The sequence below is a fragment of the Rhincodon typus genome, chromosome 21, assembly GCF_021869965.1.
Source record: "Rhincodon typus isolate 14 chromosome 21, sRhiTyp1.1, whole genome shotgun sequence".
NCBI lineage: Eukaryota > Metazoa > Chordata > Chondrichthyes > Orectolobiformes > Rhincodontidae > Rhincodon > Rhincodon typus.
This window is the reverse complement of record NC_063352.1, coordinates 13,659,630-13,683,852: the sequence shown is the minus strand read 5'-3', so window position 1 is coordinate 13,683,852 and position 24,223 is coordinate 13,659,630. Positions and strand designations below refer to the sequence as shown.

At 38.6% G+C, this 24,223-nt stretch overlaps 1 long non-coding RNA gene across 1 annotated transcript; it reads left to right on the top strand.

The window, feature by feature from the left end:
• The first annotated feature begins 1,135 nt into the window (after positions 1-1,135).
• LOC125485640 lies at positions 1,136-2,343 on the top strand. The gene is made up of 3 exons (XR_007264336.1): positions 1,136-1,242; positions 1,381-1,417; positions 1,997-2,343. It is a non-coding gene; the product is annotated as an uncharacterized LOC125485640 (long non-coding RNA).
• Positions 2,344-24,223: the final 21,880 nt, after the last annotated feature.

Genomic DNA, 24,223 nt, shown 5'->3' with positions numbered 1-24,223 from the left:
TATATATAATTCTAAGGAAGAATATATGCTTGAAGCATTACCTTACTTTTTTTCTGTGCAGTTGGGTAATAGATTGGAGAAGAGCAGATTTTGAAGGGCTGAGAATAGAACTTGAGAAAACAAAATAGGCAACAATACTGAGAAACAACAACACAACAACAGTAGTCAACATTTAAAAAGGCAATCATCAGACAACAGGCAACATATAATTAACAAAAAGAATAGAGCAAATTAAATTCTATGCGACTTCATGGATGATAAAAGGCACAAGTGAACATATTAAGTTAAGAAAGAGGTATTTACCGAGTACATAGACAGCAGAAGAATGAATGATAGAAGAATATGGAAGGAGTAGGACAGAAGTCAAACACCATTACTGTTCACAATTTACATGAACAACCTAGACTTTGGAATTAAAAACACAATGTTTATATGTGGAGACGGCAGCCAATTGGGAATGTTAGTTAACACAGAAGAAGTCTGTATTAAAGCTGGACATTAATAAGCTTGCAGATTGGCCAAATAGATGTTAAAGTCAGTTCAATACAAATAAAGGCGAGATAGTATACTTTGGTAGAATAGGGAAGTTATTTACAATTGGGAAGGCACATCTAGTTGGGTTAGAGGACTAAAGGGACCTTAGAGCACAAATATATAAATCACTAAAAGTTGTACCACAGCTTAGCAAGGCCATTTGAAAAAGCAAACGAGAACTAGCTAGGCTTAACATATAAAAAAAAAAGGTTATGCTCAACCTGCACTGAACCTTGTTGGAACTACTCTTAAACTATAACATGAATTCTGGTTACCAGACTATAAAAAGGATATGAAGATACTGGAGAGGATGCCAAGAAGATTTACAAGGATGTTATCAGAAATTTGTGGGTATACATATTGAGAAGAATTGGCAAGCTGGGTTTCCTTTCTATCAAAAAAGGAAAGCTAAAGGGTATCTTAATAGTGGTCTATAGAATTGCATAAGGTTTTGGTGAAGTGGATATAGAGAGGATGTTCCCTCTTGCAGGGAAGTGTGTAACTAAATACTGCCAACATAAGATGGTCGTCGAAAATCCAATAGGGAATTCTGAAAAACATTCTTTTCACAAAGGAACCCATTACCACAGGAAGTGGTTGAAGTGAATAGCATGGATGCATTTAAGGGAAAGCCACAGAAACAGATGAAGAAAATATTTACAACGGTGAGAAAAGATGGGAGCAATCAAGAGTGGAACATAAATTCTGGTATGGACAGGTGGGGCTGAATGGCCTGTTTCTGTGCCATTTATCCTACGTAATCCTATGTCAGATGCTAATGAAACTACTGTGTATTTTCAGCATTTCTATTTTATTTCCTATTTTCTTCCACATATGGCATTGCAGTTTCTATCCCAATTAATCCAAGAGAAAACTTGCCAGGGTGAGTGTATTCTTAAATTTTTTAGCTAGACTGAAAATGCAGTATTAAAAACTGCAGAATTTTGGCCCTGTTGTATAAGTCACTTTTGTTTTCTCAAATCCTAAGGAATGTATTTTCAGCCTTGTGTTTATTTTTGCATTAGAAAACACCCTAAGTATTCCTTTTCTTCCAGAAATTTAATCCTGCAATCTCTGTTAGCAGATGGGTGATTTTTTTTTTCCTTGTGTCCCCACTAAGCAAACATACCTGATGGAAACTGAAAGATATGAGGAACTACTTTGATATTCTTTATGAAATGATTTTATCTACATTTGTCATATAGCTGGTATATCCTTTAACCAAACAAAAATCATGCCCATGCATAATGGGATTTATTTTCTTGTGTAACATGAAGCAATGGATAAAGGGTGCTCATAACACTGGTGCTAGGGTCTCACAATAGGACTACTAATATAAATTATTTGCTTAAAGTTGTAAAAGATCATCATTATTGACATTTTTGCATATATTTGGTGTTTCTGTTATTTTACTGGTCACCATAAGATATTTGTTGACATGAATAAATTGATCTTTGGGCAGATACATTTTCCTTGATGACCTGAAGAGGGCAGCGCGCCATTTCCCTCCCACACTTTGAGCAGCTTGCAATGCAAAATAGTGTCAACATTAAGGGGCAAGGACAACTCTGACTAACAGCAGGCAGCATTTGTCACCCTACCACATCAAATCCTGGGTCATGAATGTTTTAGTATTGAAATCTTACTTTTTTTTCTTGTTATGTAAAGAGTAAACAAAAGAATCAACAATGGGTGAGTATATTGGTTAATCTGGTCATGAGAGAGATGTGCCTGTTTCTATCATGACTTCATTATTTGATATTCTCAATTGATTAGAATATCTAACATGGTGAAAGCAGTTCTAGAACTGATGGGAGTTTTAAACAAGATTTGGAAAAGAGAAGAACTAACTGGACTGATAAATGTAGTGGAAGACTATGTTGTCAAGTTGCAAAAGATGAACCAATAAGAAAGTACAATGCAAAAATAAATAAATGACCATTGACAGCAAGGATGATTGCATATATATTCAAGATAGTGCCTCATCCTGAATTAGAAGCCTGAGGAGCATTAACATCATAGAGTCATACAGCACAGAAGCAGACCGTTCAGTCCAATATGTCCATGCTGATCAGATATCCTAAATTAATCTAGTTCCATTTGCCTGAATTTGGCCCATATCCTCTAAACCCTTCCTATTCATATATGTTTCAGATGCCTTTTAAATATTGTAATTGTAGCAGTCTTCATTGCCTCCTCTGGCAGCTCATTCCATACACACACCATCCTCTGTGTGAAAATGTTGGCCCATAGGTCCTTTTAAATCTCTCCGCTCTCTCCTTAAACTTTTGGCCTGGAGTTTTGGACTCCCCTACCCTGGGGAAAAGACTTTTGCTATTCACCCTATGCATGTCCCGCATAATTTTATAAACCTCTATAAAGTCACCCCTCAAGCTCCGATGCTCAACTTGGCTAAAGAATAAAAGTGGCTATCAGTAAATGGTTAAAGGGTTTAACAAAGGAAAAGGAAAAATAATGTAGAGGAACAATCTAAATATTAAGAGATATGATGTTCATAACATAATCTGTATATTGAACTAAGAATTCAGAATGGACATTGGGCAAACTGATGTTTAAGATATGTTACAGTGCATAATGTATTGAATCAAAAATTGAAAGAGATAAATTAGCAAGTAATATAACTGAAGAGCCAAATTTTTCTCCTGAATGCGTTGTAATTCTGTTAACTATAACAAGAAAAAAAAACTGACAGGGCAATAGATTTAACTTAATGGAGCAGACGTTCTGCTTCAGCAGAATTGGGGCTAATTATTGACATGGTTGAAGCCTTGACTCTTGGTAGCTAACTGACCTCTGACAGAGATCTGCCAGAAATGGGGCATCAATTTGTTATTTTCTACTTCCAAAATCCCAGTGAAATTTACAGTATACTCAAGGAAAGAAAGCTTCAGAATTTGGTCCTTCAGCCCAAGTGATCAGTCTCATTTCTGAATCATTCTGGATTCGTACTGCTGGGATGTTTGAAGAAAACTCCAATGGATCAGGGGATATCAATGTGGCATATTAGTACAAGAATGAGTGAATTACATGGCCTTTCTCATTTCTGGTGGAAAATTCAGCGAATCTGAAAATGCACATGCATGCCATGGACCTGATCTCCATCCCACTCAATTTAATATTTAACACAAATTCCTCAAACACATATCTTCTGCAGCTTTCAGCTTCTGGAGTTTTCTAAGCAACTCGGAACATTTTTCCCAACTGTAACTGCTTTGGAGTTTGCTATTATACTGGCATTTGAGCTGCCATAGACCTGTCTCATTGACTGAAAGTCATACACTGCACCCTATTCTGGATGGTTCTGATTTTCTGAGTTTCTGGACTCCTATTGCCAGACAACAGCATGTTTTTCTCCTTTTTGTTTACTAGTGCATTGAATGGTTCACCTCAAAGATTATCCTTGTAAACAAGCAAATATCTTGACATTTCTATACCACTCACAGAACTCTAAAATTGAGCTAAAGCTATGTCTTTCCCTTCTTAACACATACATATAGAAATACCATTCAAACTTAAAGCAATACATAATTTATTTACTTTAGAATCCAAGTTCTCAAACATTTGAAAACTCATCATGTTAATTTGAAGTTCTATCTCCAAATTTGCTGTCCAACAAGTGAACAGAGGCCATAAAGTTTGTAGATCCAGTTCGTCACTAAAATAATAACATAATCTTTGTGGATATTTTTCACTGTGCTGGTGGAATTATCAGAGCCTCTGATCTGATTGTTACTGGTACAATGCCATGGCCAGCTTTCTGGATCATCTTTGCAACTGCCTTAGCACAGCCTTAGCACAGGAAATTGAGATGATAGTCGATAACACACATGCTCACCATTATCATTAGCATTAATTCTGCATGTCTGGACCCCCCCTGTAAAATCCTGAGGCAAAGTAAATGCTCATGGGGTGAACATAATATTGGGAGCAATTTAACCTTCCTCACCTGGTTTCAGGCTCATGGACTGGATTTGCTACCCATCCGTTAGGACTCCCCATTTCATTAAACAGAAGGTAGAATTTTAGAAAGTCCTAAAACCATGTTTCTCACAAACCTGTCAGTTTTCTGACTGGCAGATTGTTAAAATTGCTTCAAATGTGTTTCTATCACCTTCTCCATGCATTTTGTCTCTGGCAAATAGACCTGTCCGCAAAGGACATTTAAAACAAAATCCCTTAAATGATGATGTGCTTTTCAGGAAGCTGTTAATACTATAGATATGTCTGTTTAACTTACTTAATATAATTCACACGTTGTAATTCTGAGAAACTAAAACTATTATAATATGAAATTGTTGCCAAATTAGCATGAGTAAAAGCTGCAGTAAGTTTGATAATGTAATGTATTGGCCTGAATTTTGCAGTAGTAAAGTGAAACTCACAGCATTTGCTGTCCTTACTCTCAAATGAAAGCAACAAGCTGGTGTCAGCACATGTGCAGTTAAATGCAGAAATTCAGAAGTTGCTGTCAGTGATTCTGCTGCTCCAGAAGGTGCACTGTTGAGGTCCTTTTATACACCCAGGACTGCAATCAACAGGAAATCACTGACCTGCTGAGAAGCTTCACTCTTATGCAATTATTCTCCTGGCAAAATCCTTGAAGAAGATTTTCCTGCTGAATGAACTGTAGCTGAATTTTTAACAGCTTACTAAGTTCATAATTATGGTTAAACAGCCTCATTTGCCGTGAAAAACAAATTTTTATTTGTGGATTGCCAAATCTCTCCATTATGAATGTAAACTAAAGAGAATTTAAAAATGTTGATTTTATTTATGATAGTTTAGCTTCTACCTTAATCTCATGAGTATGGTTCAATATTTATTTTGCTCCCTGTAAAATTTGAACATTTTCACCAAATGATTGTGGTCTTTTTATCAATGGTTTTACTCTCCCATTTTTCTGTTTGTGAAAACATTCAAAGTGATTTGCTGCTTATCCTGTGAGATGACATCACTGCTGGTGGATGTTTGGAGATTCCTTGGACTTGGCACCAGATTTAAGCTGCTATCTGGAAAGGAGATATCTTTGCCAAAGAGAACGCTAGATCTTTGTGGGCAGCTTACTTCAAAGTTGAAAATGATCACCATTGTTTGATTACTGACTACAAACCAGACCATTAGCAGTTCCTGTGTTGCACAATATATATTAACAATTTTTCTTTGGAATCAGTGTCTCATATTTTTATAAGTGTTATGTTAATTTGTTTTCTTCCTTAATTTTGTATTCTGTCTCCGATTTCAACTTTCTTAAACTTGATTCCTAAATGTAAAGAATCTTGATAAACGTAAAAATTTGTACAAATGTTAACAAGCTATAACTTTGTGTAAAGTTGGCTGCAATGTAAATGAGGACATGAATTTTCATCATTGTCTGTGGTACCAAATTAAAGATTCCTCCATTCATAAATTATACATACCTTTCAAGACAGAAAGATAAAGCCTAAGGTTTCTTTTGAAGGAGAGGTGATGGCCTAGTGATATTATTGAGAGGCTATTAATTGTGAGACCCTGGCAATTTTCTGGAGACCTGAGTTCAAATTCTGTCATGGTGGAATTTGAGTTCAATAAAAATCTGGAATTAAGAGTCTAATGATTACCATGGCATTGTTAATTGTCAGACTAAATCCATCTTGTTTGTTAATGTCCTTTAGGGAAGGAAACTGCTGTCCTTACCTGGTCTGGTCTACATGGGACAAAGAACCCATGTGGTTGACTCTTAACTGCACTCTGGGATAATTAGGGCCATTAGAGATGGACAATAAATGTGCCTAGCCTGTGAGGCCTTCATCCTATTAATGAATGAAACAAAGTAGAGACTCTAGTTGCTTTTCAGGCAACTCTGTATTAATAGCCAGATTTTAAAAGCATGTTCACTCTAAGAATATTTTTCCACACACAACTGTTAATGGGTTATTTAAAATGGGTAGTTGGATGACATGTTGAAAGTACTGAGTTCTACTGAACAGCTATTGAACACTAAAGGCAGATGTGTGCATTGAGACATCTGATCGAACGTTAAGTACAATATCAAGTCATCCCTTCCCCTGACCACAAGGGATCTGAAAAATTCAACAGACTTGGTGGATCAATTATTCATCAGAAATTTTAGTAAATATTTTATTTAATCAGGACTAAACATGTCTGTAAATTGTGGCAAATATGATTTTAAGATAAACAAGTCACTTTCTGGACTTTTACAAATGATCCAGAGCAAAGGGGTTTTCAGAATGTCTGCACAAACATCAAAACAAGATGAACATATGGCATTGTCTGACGCAGCTTAAACAAACTCATTCGGCAAGTTGAAGATTTTTTTTTGGCAACAGCCTCCAAACTCTAGTTGTAACAACTTAAAGCTGCCTAAGGGTTTTACAGGAAAATTTGCAAAGCAGACAATTGCTGTTAGAAAAATCACTCACACTGACCATTAGCTGTGTTTTTATGTCAATATATGCACTATGTAAAGTGCTCAGTTTTGCAAGAACAAGCTTTAGTCATTTTGATGTGTCCCCAAAGGCCAACCTAAGGTAGTGTAACTAACTATGAATTAATTTATAATATGTCCCAATTTATAGCAAAATGTGGCTAACTGCCCTCTGGAATTGTTTAGCAAAACAGACAGTTATACCAAAGGAATACAGTGGTCTGAATAGGAAGGAAACTGGATAGCATACCCAGTAAGGGCCTTTTCACTGGAAATGACAACAGCATAACCAACCCAGACAAAGGCAAGACTGAAATATGTGCAAAAATCTTTAGCCAGAAATGCCATTAGATGATCCATCTCAACTTTCTTTTGAGTTCTCTAAAAGCACGGATGCCAGTCTTCTGCCAATTTGATTCACTCCACATGATATCAAGAAACAGCTGCAGGAACTGGATACATTAAACATTTGTGTGCTGACACCATCCTGACTGTAGTTCTGAAGGCTTATACTTGGGACTAGCCAGTTCCTATCTAAACTGTTGCAATACAGCTATAACACAGGTATCTCCCCACCCATGTCGAAAATTGACCAGGCATGTCCTGTCTGCAAACTGCAGGGTAAATCCAATCCTGCCAATTACTGCCCATCAATCTATTGTCAGCTATCAGAAAAGTGATGGAAGTTGTTGTTAACAATATTGTCAACAGGCGGCAATTACAAGCTCACTGATGCACATTTGAGTTCTGCCAGGGCCATTGGCTCCTGAACTTACTGCAGTCTTGTTCAAAACATGGACAAAAGAGCTGAATTCAAGAGATTGAGGTGAGAGCAACTGCCTTTGATGTCAAGGCAACATTCAACTTTGTGTGACAGCAAGGAGCCCTCAAAAACCTGGAGTCAATGGAAATCAGGAGGACTCCTCTCCATCATTGAGGTCATTACTAGCCAAAAGAAGATGGCTGTGGATGGTCAAGTACAATCCTCTCAGCCCAGGACATTGCTGCAGGATAGCATCAGAGGCCCAAACATCATCAATTGCTTCTTCAATGATTTTGCCTTCATTATAAGGGCAGAAGTGGGGATGTTCCCTCTTGATTGCATAGAGTTCATTAAGAGTTGCAAATCCTCAGATACTGGAGTAGCTTGTGTCCAAATACAGGAATTGATGTGTACTATTTAACACGCAGCTTGATGTATAATAGTGTTGAATCAAAACTGAGAGTATATACCTTCAGGTTAAATTTGAGTGAGTGGTATGGAGGGGAACTAAAAATGGCATCCTAAGCAGATACACTATGGCAAAAGCTGAACAGGATAGTTTACATTTTGTTTCTGTGAGGCTAAAATAATTTAATCTCATTCAGGGTTTCATTTAGGCAATCAGATAGCATGTCAATTGTGAGCTTCAAGGATTTGTACAAGACAGTGAATAGGGTGAGCAGTGGTGAACAGTTGTGTCAATGGTGTTTTGCAGAGGTTCTCCAAGTTAGTACGATTCTAGATGGAATATCCCAAATTGACCTGTTCCTGATTGAGGAGGGATATACTGGTTCCCTTTCATTATTCCCTGTCCTTCCTTTGATGGTAACAAGAATGTTTATTTATCTTTCTTCCAAGCCATGTTTTAAAAAGGACCAATTTAACCAAGCTTTCTTAAGTTAACAAATGAGTAAGTTTAGTGCTAATAAAATGCAAGAAGAAATAATCATACAACACGAAGGCACACAAATTAGAAATAAGAAGTCTAAATAAAAGATAAAAGTTTAAAAAATATATACAGGTTAGTTTCTGAGTCATATATGAAGAGTAGATAGCTGATGTTACAACCATTATATTGAATGTTTCCAGTAACATTGATGTTGATAGTTAAAAAATTACATTTTGAGGTTCTTGCCTTTACAGGTTCATTCTTTTGTTCTGGTTCCTTTCAACAGTGGCTGGCTGGCAGCACTCAGAGTGAGAGAAACCCTTTCCCTTTCCTTTCTTGCAGTGCAGGGGTGTTCAATGACTTGTCAAATTGTAACCATCATTGCACTTTAGGACATCAGACCACTAATATACATATTCCAGTGTTGAAGCTCGTTTTTAAACTCCGTCTCTATGTTCTTGAGAGGGAAAAATACAAACATGTCTTTCACCCAAACTATTGTCTTTTTTATTGTAATGTTCACAGTCTCAGATACTCATAGGGGATTATAGTTCAGTTTGTAGTGCATTTCCCCCTTCCAAATCCATCCCTTTAAAGCTTCCTTGACATCTCATCAAGAATGATATTCCAGGGTCTCTCTCTCTCTCTCTCTCTCTCTCTCTTCCTTTCTCTCATCTGCAACTGAATTTCCATTAATGGTCATTTTGGCTAAATTGATCTTCTTTTGAAAAACACATGTTGGGACTAAAAGTTTGATAAAGTCATGATTGATTCAGAGTTATGTTCCATATTCATGACAATAGCATATATGTTGTAATGGGCACCATCTTCTATAAGATTAGCAGTTGGATAAGGAATATTAAAGAGCTAAGAATGAAACACATCAGGCATGTGGAGGCAAGCAACTATAGACAGGAAGAAAAAAACTGGAGCAGTTGTGTGGACTGTTTTGGGACAGATTGGCATGGAACCATAAGAAGGCAGTGCCATGTCGCTGGACACAGCAAAGAGATGAATGGAATACTGAACTATAATAAATGCTGTGGGACATTAGCAGTCAGAATATATAGCATGATTATAGTACCATGCGATGCTATTCAAGTGGGCAAAGGCTAGGAAGAAGGCAGTGCATTCTCTTAACTGGGAAATGATACAGAGTGCTAGGAAAACAGAGTAAGAGAGCATGGAATAAAGAAAAAAGAGTGCAATAAGTTTTTAATCAAGTCAAATCTATGAATTGTATTTTATACAATGTTTTAATTTATTGTGATAATTAGCAGTGTTAGCTAATGAAAACACAAACAACAGGAATGTGGTACCTTTACTGATGCAAAAGTGTTGGGGCATCTAGTAACAGAGGAATTAGCTCATGTTTAGATAGAACAGTACAGCATAGGAACAGGCCCACCATGCTGACTATGAAGTTATTTTAAACTAATTCCATCTGCCTGCACATGGCCCATATTCCTCTATTCTCTACTTGTTCATATATCTGTCCAAATTCCTCTTAAACTTTGCTATTGTAATAGCTCCATCATAGGTGAAAGGAATGAAATGACATTGGCATTAATCTAATCATGACAGGAAACTGTTAAAATGAAATGTGTAGCGCACTCAATAAAGAAAGAATCACTGAAAGGTTTCTTGGGAACAAGATGACTTAAGTTATGCGTTTTGGGTTCAGGTAATCGAAGTTTTGTTGGAAAAAATTAGAAGTAATTATAATCTGAAGCACTAGGATGTAACATGCTAACCTGGTTTTCTACAAATGCTTTTCATGACTCTGAACTGAACAAAACAGACAGTGGCCAAGAATTATACATATAAAAGATAGATTTCAAGGGGCTGAAAATGGAAAAAGTCATATCATTGCATATATGTCATTATGCAAGCACACGTGCCTTCTGCACAAAAGAGACAGAAATGATACATATTTGAGTGAATACATGGTCAACATCACTATTAGGTGGAGTCAACTGTGCACACATGCACAGTAGCTTAATTTTTGGCTCAACATTTGTTTATTTTTGATTGCACCTCTGTGAAGGTCTTTGGGATATTTTCAGTATTAAAGGTGGTATATGTAGCTTCTGTCTGTGTGTGCAGGAGAATCACTCAGGTCCCTAAACTCCACCAAAAAGCTGAAAAAAAACAGGAAAAAGCACAGAGAACCATGATCATATCAGTGATTATCCCGTGAACAAAGATTTTTGCTCCTTTTAATTGCTTAAGTTACCTCTGTGACTCTGGCAGATGGTCTGTATGTAGACAGTATGCACTGAAATTAAATTAATAATTTGAATAGTGAGTTATCCAGACAGAAAAGAAGAGCTGGTGTGAGATCGTGGGTAAATCTGCATTTGTGGATAGATCACGATGCCATATTGCATCAGGGATACATATTCTGTATAATCTTTGGCTGGTGATGTCAGCCTAACATCACACCTCCTGTCTTGCTGTCAGTGCAAAGAAGATACAGATGGGACAAGTGTCCACTCATTCTCTTGTTGGATTTCCCATGAGCCAAAATTGAGTAGAGACCGATGTGGATTGAACCCTGTTATGCTTTCCATTCCTCTCATCTTTCCTGTTTAGATGTCACCATTGTGTCCTCGTAGATTCAGGAGTTTTGACACCTATCACTCCAAAATGTCAGGAATGGAACCTGAGGCGCTTTGGAGAAAACAATGCGCATATGAGAAGAAATGGCCATTACTGGAGATTTTCTGGTTTGTTAGGAATGCCATAGTTGCCATCATAGAGAATGCCATTGTGCAGGTTTTTATGAGTTGCATCATTGCCAGCTATAGATGTAGTTCTTATCTTTATAACTATTCACCATATTAACCAAATATTGGTTATGAAATGAGTCCAGATTCACAATGATTCATATAAAGTTACAGCATTTTCAGTTTGTTGGGGATTCCTCTCTGGCCCTGTATTTATATAAATTTGCATGAAGAATAGCAGTCAAAAGCAATGTTATAATACCAGATTATCTATACACTCTGCCACAGTCAGAAACGTTATTAAAAATCATAAATGACTATTAATCATGTCTTACTCTGATTACCAAGACTGTACAATAATCAATTTAATTCATTTAAGTCTAAATGAGATTTTGTTTTTACAGAGAAATTGTAGATTTATGAAGCTCAACTTTGGGCATATAGCTCAATCACTAATTATAGCCTGAGGAAAAATGAGATAACCTACTTAAACAATGAAGAGAAAGCTGCCTGTGGTTTGAATTGTGGTAAAATACATAACACTGACATTTCGAACTGTGTACATCATAGTAATGTACCTTGTGCTGTGAAGAAAAGGTGATATAGTGGATTTCAAACTGTTTATGACTTGACAATTGCAAAATGAATCACAGCATACGTTTATGACATTCCCAAAGATATTCACAGCCATTGTCAAGATGATACAACAACAATCAATCACCAAAAAGATGTGCGTTTGTTTGCAGTAAAGAGATGGTTACTTCACTGTCATGATGGCATGAATTACTGACAGTTTCCAGGGACTGTTTTATTTTGATTTTGTGTTGAGGAATTTTGGCTTTTCTCCATTCAAAAAGTGTCTGTATACCTTTTGGTGACCAAAGGCTGATAAAACATTTGTAAATGGGGAAGGTCCAGGGAAAGCTAAAGATTACATTATGTCAATATATTAGAGGAAGTAAATCAAACAGTGACTGGAACTGTCCAGAAGTATAGATAGCTTGAGTTCTCTTAACTTTTTGACTCTCTAACTGTGCCCAGGTTGGGAAAATTTAATGAATAAGACTGATTCCTACTGCCAGTTTTTTGATGAACCAAGAGGACTCAAAGTATGGTCCATCAACTTTCCAATGATTTGCAGAAAATGCAACAGGATCAAATTCTAATACAAAAGCAAAACACTGTAAATGTTTTACTTTTACATTACTCTGGACAGCAGCTACAATGTTGCTATTCTGCCATTCACACCAACGCTAGGAACATCTTTTTGTTCTTTTATTTATCTAATTGCTTGTTCCTTTGCCTCCTGCCATTTATCCTCTTAGGAAGACAGACAAAATTGAATATGATCATATCTGATCATCCAACTCAGTACCCTATTCCTGCTTTTGCCCATAACCTTTGATCCCCTTGGCCGAAGAAATATATCTGTCACCTTCTTGAAACATTCAATGTTTTGACCTCAACCACTTTCTGTGGCAAAGAATTCCATAGGCTCGCCACCCTCTGAGTAAAGAGATTGCTCCTTTTCTTAAACCTAAATGGCCTACTCCACATATTTAGACTGAGACCTCTGGATCTGGACTCCCCAGTTATTGGGAATATTTTGTTTACTGATGTTTACCCTGTTTTATAGGTTTCTATGAGATCACTGCTCAAACTCCAATGAATATAGTTCTAAACCATCCAGTCTCCGTAAATATGTCAATCCTGTATTCCCAGGAATCAGATTGCACTCTCTCCATAGAAAGAATAGCCTTCCTCAGATAATGAGATCAAAACTGCCTACTACATTCCAGGTGGTCTCACCAAGTCCCTGTACAATTGCAGCAAGACATCCCTGCTCCTGTACTTGAATCCTCTCACTATAAAGACCAGCCTACCATTTGCCTTCTTCACCTACTGCTGCACCTGCATACTTTTAGTGACTGGTTTAAAAAGATACTCAGTCTCATTACACTTTCCCCTTTCTGAAAATACTGCGATTCAGATAATAATCTGCCTTCTTATTTTTTCTACCAAAGTGAATAACCTCATATTTATTCACATTATAATTCATCTGCCGTGCATTTGCCCACTCACTTAAGTTGTCCAAATCACAGTTAAGCATCTCTGCAACCTCCTCACCGTTCACCCTCTCACCCAGCTCTGTGTTATCTGCAACCTTGGTGATATTTCATTTAGTTCCCTCATCTAAATAAGTAATGTGTGTAGTGAATAGCTGGGGTCCAAGCACTGATCTCTGTGGTACCTCAGTAGTCACTGGCTGCCACTCGGGAAATGACCCATTCATTCTAACTCTTTGTTTCCTGTCTGCCAGCCAGTTCTCTATCCATATCAGTACACTATACCCAATCCCATGCTCTTGAATTTTACATGCTAATCTCTATTTGGGATCTTATCGAATGTTATGTAGTCTCCCATCTCCTCAACCCTATCACAGACCTTCACATTTATTCAGTTATTCATCCCTCCTTCCACTAGCTTAAAATCTAATACATTTCAAAGTTTTCCCATTTCTGCTGGAATATTGTTAAACTGAGTCCTTGGGCTGGATGCTCTTTGTGGGCTTCTGAATGCAGCAGTCAGACGAATGCAGATGGAAGGCTTACGCTGTGTAGGAAACAATAACTAACTGTGATTTCCCCTCAGATTGCCTAGTGTTGGCCAGAGGCCACGCTCACTATCCAATTATGAAAAAAAATGGAGGCATTCTCTCCAACTTTTTATCATGTAAATTAAGAAATATGATTTGTAGACAAGAAAGACCATGGCCGGAGAGGGGAGATTTCCTCTATAGGATGATCTATGGATGCTGCTGCATCCAACAGAAAAAGGCAGCGTCCAAGCCTGGCTGGTGCACTAACCTGATCTGCCACAGGGGTATCACCTCCAGGGACCTAACCTGGCTCCCCAGTTGTGTTTCTGAGAACATGGCCTAGAGACAGGTTGTAGCTGAATAGGAGCACACTACTATTGAGGCTATATCTGGCAGCCACTCAGCTCCAATCCCAGCTCAAGTAGAGTGTTAGAATCAATTCTTGTTTATTTCTCTCAACATGGAAGGTACCTTATCTGCTAAGTAACTCCAGAAAGTTCTGTGTTTTTTTTGAAAGAATCAAACTCCATCCTACATAAGATTTAGTGAGTGAAAGTAGCAATATCATGAAATATGATCCATGAGAATGGCTGACAGCTTACTTTGCACATCGGGAACAATAGATACTGCACAGTGACTGAGCTGTTAAGTCCCCTACTGTGGCTATGTCTCTAGAACTATTCCTGCTATACTGATGCTGATCAATAAAGAAAATGAAAAGCACTAACAAATTACCTGGCCTTGGCAGTGATTACAACAGTTTGTCACTGAGCTGTTCACATTGTTCAGAGTGGGGCTGGGTCAATTGTTGAAATACAGTAACGATTGAAGTGAGGAACATCTAGGAATAGCAAATGGACAAATCACTGCACTGCATCTTCTTCCCTGGGGACTGAAATCTAAACCACCAGTATGCCTGTATATATGCACTAACAAAAGTAACTATCTTATTGACCTTCATAGAATTTTAACATATCAGGGGAAACATCTTTTTCCCATTTTATGTAGGAGAAGTGTAAATAAACACCTAATTAAAAAATGGCTTTGGTCCTTTATCAAACAACTGTCACGCTTCTGGATACAGAGGGTTCATGAACTAAATAATTCATGAACTGTGAGGTGGAAAGGAATGTCTCAACTGGCACATCCCTTTAGCTGCCACAAAAATGCAGCCCACATGTGCATAATTAACAGGTCAAGGGAATCATTCATTCAACATTCCAAAGGAAATATTATTATGAGTCAGTGGTGTCAGTTGTAGCTCTGTTTGTTGTGCTCTTGCCTCCGAACCAGAAGGTTGTGGGTGCATGGTCAACTTCAGAAACTTAAAGCCAAAAGTCGAGGGTGTCAGTCTGGTGCAGTACTGGGGGAGTGTTGTCTTTTCTATGAAATGTTAACTCTAGGCTCTGAGTGCTGTCCCAAATGGACATGAATAAAAACCCAAACCACTATTTTGAAAAAAGTAGGAAATTATCCCCAGTGTTCAGTCAATACTTCAATAAAAATCACTGAATAAACAATGAATTTGGTTATTGCTGTTGTGGAAGTTGGGCTGTGTGCAAAAGGGCTGATGAGTTTCCTACATTATAACGATGACCACACTTCGAAAGCACTTCCTTGACTGCATCCTGCATTAGGGTATGCTGTATATTGTCATGACAGGCACCATGTAAATGCAAGCCTTTCTTTCAATCAACTTGAATTTTACACTGTGTCACATTTCAAGTTAAGCAATCTATCAAACCAATTGCTTTCAAGTGTTTTTCTTCTCTCCGCAGAGACATACAGCTGACACCAGAGAGGCAATTTGACATTTTGTTATGTGTATTGGAATAATATACCGAGGGATTCATATAACATTCTATCTCAATCACACACAGTTCCCATCTTTTATTAAAAGGGCACACAGATTTATGACATGGAAGTGGCATAATTTGCAGGCATATCAGCTCATTCATCCGTATTGTGATAGGATAGTCTTACTGATTTTATAATTTTTGAACTATCCTATAGAACAGTTAGTTTAGTGTCTTTGACGTAAGGACTTAATTAAGTCCCAGTTTAATTCCATTGAGATTCACAGTTTCACGAACCAACTGGTCCATTTTCAATTCGTTTGAGAGAGAGACAATATTGAAGAATGAAGTTACAGTGGCATAACTTGATGTGATGTTCTGAATATGGGGTAGGGTCTGAAGAGTTGTTGGAAAGTGGGGTATGGGGTGGAGTGGTGGGTGGAATGTTGTTGAGTGGGCGGAGGGAAGAGCAGGAAATTACACTGCTGGAAAGCAGGGACCTAAATGAAGCAATCCTGACAAAATAGTTTGTGGAGGCAACAAAAACAAAGTTGCTGGAAAAACTCAGCAGGTCTGGCAGCATCTGTGAAGGAAAAAACAGAGTTAATGTTTCGGGTCCAGTGACCCTTCCTCAGAACATTAGCTTCTCTTCCAGTTTGTGAAGGCAGTTACCTATTAAACCTGTGGCATCATTCCCGCTGGCCATGTGTGAGGCAGCTGGAGGGGATGCAGGGCTGAGTCATGGCTTTACTCTGTTTCTGGAGGGAGGGCTAATAATCATAAAACAACGAAGGATATAAAACAACAGAATGTATGGGTGATTATCAGTCAAAATGGAAATAATGATAAATGTCACCACAAGATGCCCTGAAGCATATTTGATAGAAGCATATAACATGAGCTTAAATCTTGTATATCACTTGTATACGCCTTGCTCCAAACAACAACAACTTGCATTTACATGGTGCATTCAATAAAACATCCTAATTCAGGAATGCTAACAATTAAAATTTGATGATATAACCACTGAGCCAGGGCTCACTTGGATATCAACCTCGTTTTTAGAACACAGAACTTACAAAAAGGACCATGGCTGCTCTGATTGTGGCCTCAACTGTAGTTTCCTGTCAACCAATAACCTCCCTGTAGCTCCCTTCGTCCAAACTCTTAACTCCCTTGTCGACTAGAAATCTATCTAGCTGACACTTGAATAAATTCAATAATCCAGCCCTCAATTGCATTCTATGGAAGAGAATCCCACTGACAAACAACAAAGAAAAACATTCTCATCTCTGCTTGAGAGGGAGAGCTCTTATTCTTAAACGGTGTCTTTTAGTTCTAGTCTCTCCTTCAAAGGGAAATATTCTCTTTCTATCCACCCTTTATAAAGCCCCCACAGGATCTTCTTTGTTTCAGTAAGGTCATCTCTCATTCTTATAGACTCCAATGGGTCTGGTGTCATCCAGGAGCATTCTTGCCTGCAAATCAGAGGTTCTGGGTTCAGGTCCCAGCCCAGAAACTTGAATACAAAATACTGAGAAAGTGCAGCAGAGTCAGAGATGCAGTGTTTTGGGCAAGATGTTAAATTGACGCACTATCCAACCTCTCGGAATCCATAGGGTGGGACTTATTGGATTTTCAGTGACATGGGCTATGGTGAGAAATCTGAGAGAAACATGTGAGAAATTTAGTGAGGCCTTTCGATGATGGAAATAATAAGCCTCAGAGTTCTGGGCATCAAGATGAGATTCTTGCTAGGGAGCATCAAGATGCCTATTAATGAGGATTATTGCATGTTATCACCCTCATTAACACTGATTCCACCTCATTAATATGCAGGGTCCTGTTCTACCACATAGGTAGAAAGCAGATGCTGAGAATTCCCAACATGAATGTCAGAACAGGTTCCTGGTGACTACTGCTCATGACTTGCTGCTCTGGATCTCTATTTTGGATCCGTTACAAACATCTCAGGGCACATCCAAGGCAGAAGTCACAAGCATCTTACGTCCACAAACCTTGGCATTCAACACGTGCCAGTCTCTCTATACCATCATGGCGCATCTCCGATTCACTGTAATGCTTCAGTTTGGAGTGCACTGATGCCTCACATTACAATGTCACCACAAGGACACTGTGTGTAGGGACAGACATACAGCTCACAGATCGGACCAGGCTGCATCTCAGGTTTGCTCACTTACCTTGAACGTACTTGGATGATCACAGCATTCCTGCCTCGTCTTGTATTGCCTTTTAGTCCAGATACAAAGCCAGGCAGCTTATTATAGTTGTCAGCAATCACTAGTCCAGGGTGGCATGGTGGCTCAGGGGTTAGTACTGCTGCCTCAGAGCTTTAGGTTCAATTCCAGTCTTGGGTGACTGTCCATGTGGAATTTGCACATTCTCCTCGTGTTTATGTGGGTTTCCTCCAGGTGTTCCAGTTTCCTCCCATAGTTCAAAGATGTGCAAGTTAGGTGGATTGACATGGTAAATGCAGGGTTATGGGGATAGGGTGGAGTATGCTGGGCCAGAGCGTTGGTACAGACTCGATGGGCGAATGGCCTCTTTCCACACTGTAGGGATTCTATCAGATGGACGTGTTGCTGCGTGACATCGTGCTACGTTAGTGTTATGCTAGAACCTTGCACCAGGAGCTGCTGCAACTGTCACACTATTTGTGTTTCAACCAAACAGATATATTTCAACGTTGGAGGGGAGTGATCCTTCATATCAAGAAAGACACCCTTCAGTCATGGAGTTGTCAGCAGAGTAAGCCAAAGCCAGACTCCAATATCAATCAAGGGAACTGGGGAATAGGAGTCTCTCCTCACAGGGTAAGAGGAAACAAATTTTAGGTACCCCACTGTCCATCCTGGCTCTTTCTGCCCTACTATGGGTTGTTTTCTCATGCAATGTGAAAAAAAGAGGGACTGAATGAGATAAATGTGGATGTCACTGTTGCTAGTGCTGTTCAAGTGGGAGAAAGGTGATCACATTTCCTGAGTTAGTGAATAGGAGACACAAAGACTGTGCAGGGTCAGCAATATGGGGAAACTGGATGAATAAGAGTGACAGACATCCTGATGGGAGCTGGGTGCACTAGCAGAGATACCGTGAATGCGAGGCAGAGGCGGTACTTATGCTATCAGAGCTGCAAAGGTCATTGGCCTGCTTCCTACACTGCTGTCTGTTCCTTCAGATGGCTTAGATCACACTGACCTTGGTGACAACCTCAGATCAGGCTGACAGTGTCTGGTGACATGGTCTTCACCATTGGTCCTGGGAGAGATAGACAGTCCCCACTCTGGAATACCTCCCCAAACAGCACCTCTTGATCTCTCTCTACAGAGTAGAGCACTATTCTCCCCTTCTCTGCCAAGTCGGCAGCAGATGTCATGAACCATGCAGGGTGGTTCTGGACTGCCAGCGCTTGCTCAGGCCACAATGGTCTTTGAAAAATAGCTCCAGTGCCAGAGATAACAACCTGTTCCAGGATATCCTGGCAGTGACAAGTTCTTCTGGCTGCTGAAAGTGGTGGAATCCAGCTAGCATTTGACAAGAGGGCTGCCATAGCACCATGGCAGGTGTTTGGGATGATAGTTCAAGACAACTTGCTAGACCTTGCAGAAACAAAAACCCTTCAAGAAACTCAATGAAAATTACACTCAGCCAAAATACCATAATATTCAGCACATAGTTTCAAGGAAGAGCAGTGAGTTTTGACTAGTGCTGTAGTCAATATTTATCCCTCAGTCAGCATCCCACAGAAAAGACTATTTAGTCATTATCACATCGCTGTATATGAGAGCCTGCTGTGCATATTTTTGGCTGTTGCATTTTAAACAGCACTTCAAAACCACTTACTTGGCTCCAACATGCTATAGGACATCCTGAGATTGTGAGATGAGCTCTTTTAAATTTTGAACTTTCTGGTCTTTCATATTCTAGTCTACACAAACTCCCATAGCGGCCTCCTGGCGTAGCAGCCTCCTCACCTACTGTAGCGGCCTCCCAGCATGGTGGGCCGCACTCTGGCATGGCATCCTGGGCCCAGTGCGGGAGTCCGAACTGATCTCCCAGTCTCATGATCCTCATGGTGAAACCCAGTGTGGTCTGGAGCCAGAGCCCAGTACAGACTGGAAGCTAGGTACCAATAAAGTCCAGGTTGGAAGACAGTTGCTCTGAGCTTTTATTTCTGCAACACAGGACATTTTATTTCTCTATTTTCTAAGATCTTGTACCTAAAGAAGCTGCACTTAGGTACCTTTCTACCTTAGATGGCGCCAGAAGTGGCAATGTATAAACTTTTCATTATATTCATTGACTATATGTGACAATAAAGTTAATTCATAATTCATAATTCATTCATAATTCATTCACTTGCCAAGGTTGTCTGTAGTGGTGTTTAAACACTTCAGTTTCCAGTCAGAGGTAGGAATGGTACCATTAAGCTCAAGGTTTATACCCCTATTCTCTCATATTTATAGAAGTTTTTTTTGTTAATCATGGTGTCTTCAATTCTCATATTCCCACCAAACAATTGGAAACTTTGTGAATTGGTCTCTTAAGTGTGACTGTGGCATTAGCTCATCATATTGTAACTACTACAGATCATATTGAAGAAGAGCCATTGAGTATATTTAAAATAGAGATTGACACATTTCAAAGTACCAAATGACATAAAGGGATATTTAGATAATGTGGAAGAAAGGCATTGAAGTGGGTGATCAGCCATGATTATATTCAATCGCTGAACGGCCTATCCCTGTTCCAATGTTCCTAAGACTCAGTCCCACATATGATAGAGATTTCCTGATAGGTAATAAATTTGTTGCTATGCCATACCACATCAATCTTTTGCTAAAATAAATCCACAATATTCTAAAATGGGAAGCATTGTGGTGCAATTGGTCACAACACTGCCTCTGAGCCTAAAGCTCTTGGCTCAAGTACTATTCTAGGATTTGATTAATAAGGAAAGTGTATTCATAACATAACATTTCCAAATGGTCTGTTTATCAGCCTGTGACAAAGCAGTATATGTTGGAGAGTCTGCTGGTCAGTCATGCTTGGTGGAAAGAGATACCTTTCAAGCTACAGTCTCTGGTAAAAGACTTGTTCCAGGAAAAACAGCTATGAAAACAGACATAAGCACTTTTTATGTCTGACTTGTATTGCACTATATGTAAGAAGAGAAACTAAGTTCTAACAAGGCAATTCATATTATTTGACAATACAATTCATTCAAATCTTATTGCATTGAATTTGCAGGCGCAAACAAGCCATTTGGCCCAATTATTTATGCCTCACATAAAGCTTGTCACCTCACCCTATCTATCTATCCTCCTATTTATTTTCCCCTCATATTCTGAACTGACTTTCTCTTAAATAGAGGTGCACAGGTTCAGTTTGAGAACAGAAAACTTCAAGAAAACACATAACTGCTAACGAATCACTACAATCACCCACACTGCTGCTGATACTCAGTAGCAGCAAAATGAACTATCTACAAGATGCACTGCAGAAATTCACAAAGGTTCCCTGGACAGCATCTTCCTAATACACAACCTCCACCCTTCAGAAAGATAGAGGCAGCAGATAAATGGAAACATCTGCAAGTTCCTCTCTAAACCACTCACCATCCTTCACTGTTGCCAAAAGCCTGGAGTTCCCTTCCTAATGCTGTTGTGGGTCTAAGTAAACCAAATGGACAGCAACAGTTCAAAAAGGCAGCACACTACCACCTTCTCAAGGGCCACTAGGGGTGAACAATAAATGTGGTCCAACCAGCCATGCTCAAATCACATGAATGAAGGGAAAAATGCACAGTAATCTTGTAAAAAATGAAAGAACTGAGGATGCTGTAAATCAGGAAACAAAACAGAAATTGCTGGAAATGCTCAGCAGGTCTGGCAGCAACTGTGAAGGAAGAAGCAGAGTTAACGTTTCGAGTCTGGTGACCCTTGTCTCTAGGGTTAGAGAGATGAAGTCTTTGAACCCTTCTCTAATGACAGCCCCAATGGGGAAAGGAGTTTGGAATCTGAATTCTGGGTGGACATGCAGCAGCATATGGGTATCTACTTGGTGTGGATGCATTTCTGACCAATCTCAAAACCCCATCCAGCCACTGCAGGTTAAAGAACCCCTAAGACACTCAATATAAGTCTAACTGCACATTTGTCTGATGTAACCTGGTATTAATAATACTTCTGAATCCTTTTTGTAAGTGGAGCAGACGTAGACTTGCAGATCAATAAGATATTATTTGAATTTTGTTGCAGTGTTGATTTTTAAAATGTTCTCTCTCTTTCAGGCAATGACAATAAATTTTAATTTATATGAGATAGCACTGCTGAATTACCAGTAATCTTAGTGCAATTTATTAGAAACACATTTGCACATAACTGAATTATCATGGAAATAAATTTGAGAAGAATTTTAAAATTCAAATTTTATGCACAACAGCCACCCACTATTTCTCTGCACGATAATGAAGCAAGTTGTTATCTCTCCTCACACTGCCAGAAACCATTGTTGGACTCCAGCATTTTTAAGATCTCTAGTTTCATGTGGCAAGTTCAACCTTTTGAATGTTCTTTACATTGACAATTTAAATTGTTCAGCTGTAATCTTATAAAGATGTTTCTGAATTTAACATGCTTAATTGGCTACCTACATTTTTGAAATAGGATCGATTATGTATTTAATTTTCAAATAAATGTAAAAATATGGAAACAGAAGTTTTCAGGAAGCTTTTGATGTAATATAAATTAAAGTTGCCAGATCTACTGAAAATAAGGAGAAATGGCAAATGAAGCAGAAGTTAAAAAGTGAAAAGTGAGTAGCACCCACATTTAGGTACATCCCAGACTTAGATCAAAAGAACAATAGGTAGAGTATTTAAGCAATTTATAACTAGGCCATTAAATACAGATTTCATTCCAATCCGCCTACATGTACACGCAGTCACACTGTAAATTTACATTGGGAATTTACGAGCTTCTTGCTGATTGGAAAAGCTTTGCATTTCTGGCTCCCTGAAGTGCTGCAATCGAGATCATAATATCAAGAGGCTTGATTGAGAGTGAAAATGGGCCAATCCCCATGGAGATTAATAACTTTTCAAAAAGGAAGGAAACCCCACGGTGCCAATGAAAGAAAGCTGCTTGACAAGATTTCACATTTTAAAACTTTTACAGTGACATCTCAACTGCAGTCAACACATCTCAAACATTATTTGGCAGATGAAGGATATTTCAAATAAAATGGTAAATTTCACTTTTAACAGTTGATAGTACAAAGATATGCTTCATACTATTATAAATACTCACATTATTTCCTGTACAATTATGGGACAATGACCAATCTCAGTTTTTCCAAATTTGTCTCTGTTCTACAGCATTTTACAATGCTTATCTAATTGATTTGCCTGTAGAGTTCCATTCTTTAACAGCCCTGTCCATCCAAAATCCTGAAACATTTTAAAACCAACAAGGTGCAGATCTGTAAATCATTTCCCACTCAGGTCATGACAGTCCTGATGGCACAGAATCCCAGAGAACCCCTTATCCAATGTGGTTGAACAGTCTGGTGGACTCCGGTACCCCTTCCGCTGCAGCTAAACAACAATCCCTTGCTCCTCCTACCTTCAGTGATCTGTCCTTTCCAACTATATCACACAATGTAACACAGTCTCTGTTCTATTTTTGGACTGCAGTAGTTCATGGAAGTATTTCACCCCCACCTTATAAGCAGTAGTTATGGATGGGCAGATGGGCAATAAATGCTGGCGTAGTTAGTGATGCCCACATCCTTTGAATGAATAAAGATTAAAATTTCTCCAAGACTTATTTCAAGATCAGAATCTGTTTGAGGTCTGCCAAACAGGAAACTTCCATTTGGAAAAGAACTTAACTTGTTTTCTCCTTGTAACAATTCTAGTGCTCTGTACTGTCAAACAAGGAAAAAGAAACAAGCTTAACTCCCACTCCACTGCAATTAACTTTCTATCTACCCTTTGCTTCTTAGCTATTTATCTCCATGACAACTCCAGGCCACCGAAGCATTTCGTAGAATCTAATGATGTCACGATCAGGAAACTAATTAACCCTCTTCCAAAACATTCCTCCATCCACTCTGTTTCTAAAAGTGATATAGCCAAAAGAAAACATAGCCGTTTTTCAGCACTTGGCTTATCACAAGATACATAGAAAGTCATTTGGCTAGATACAGTTCAACAATGAAGGGACTATGAAGAGAGTGAATGTCTGCACTCTTCTGTCCTCTTCGTAAATGCCATGCATTAGATTTTCTGACTAATTCTAGGACTGCAGCTTTATAAGCAACACAACTTGTAAAGTGCTTGATTTACAGATTAAGTTATGATTTATCATTCATGACACATCTTAAAACTATGATAAAAAGTATTTTACCTTTGAAATTCTTAGACTTTTGATATGGACGTTCTT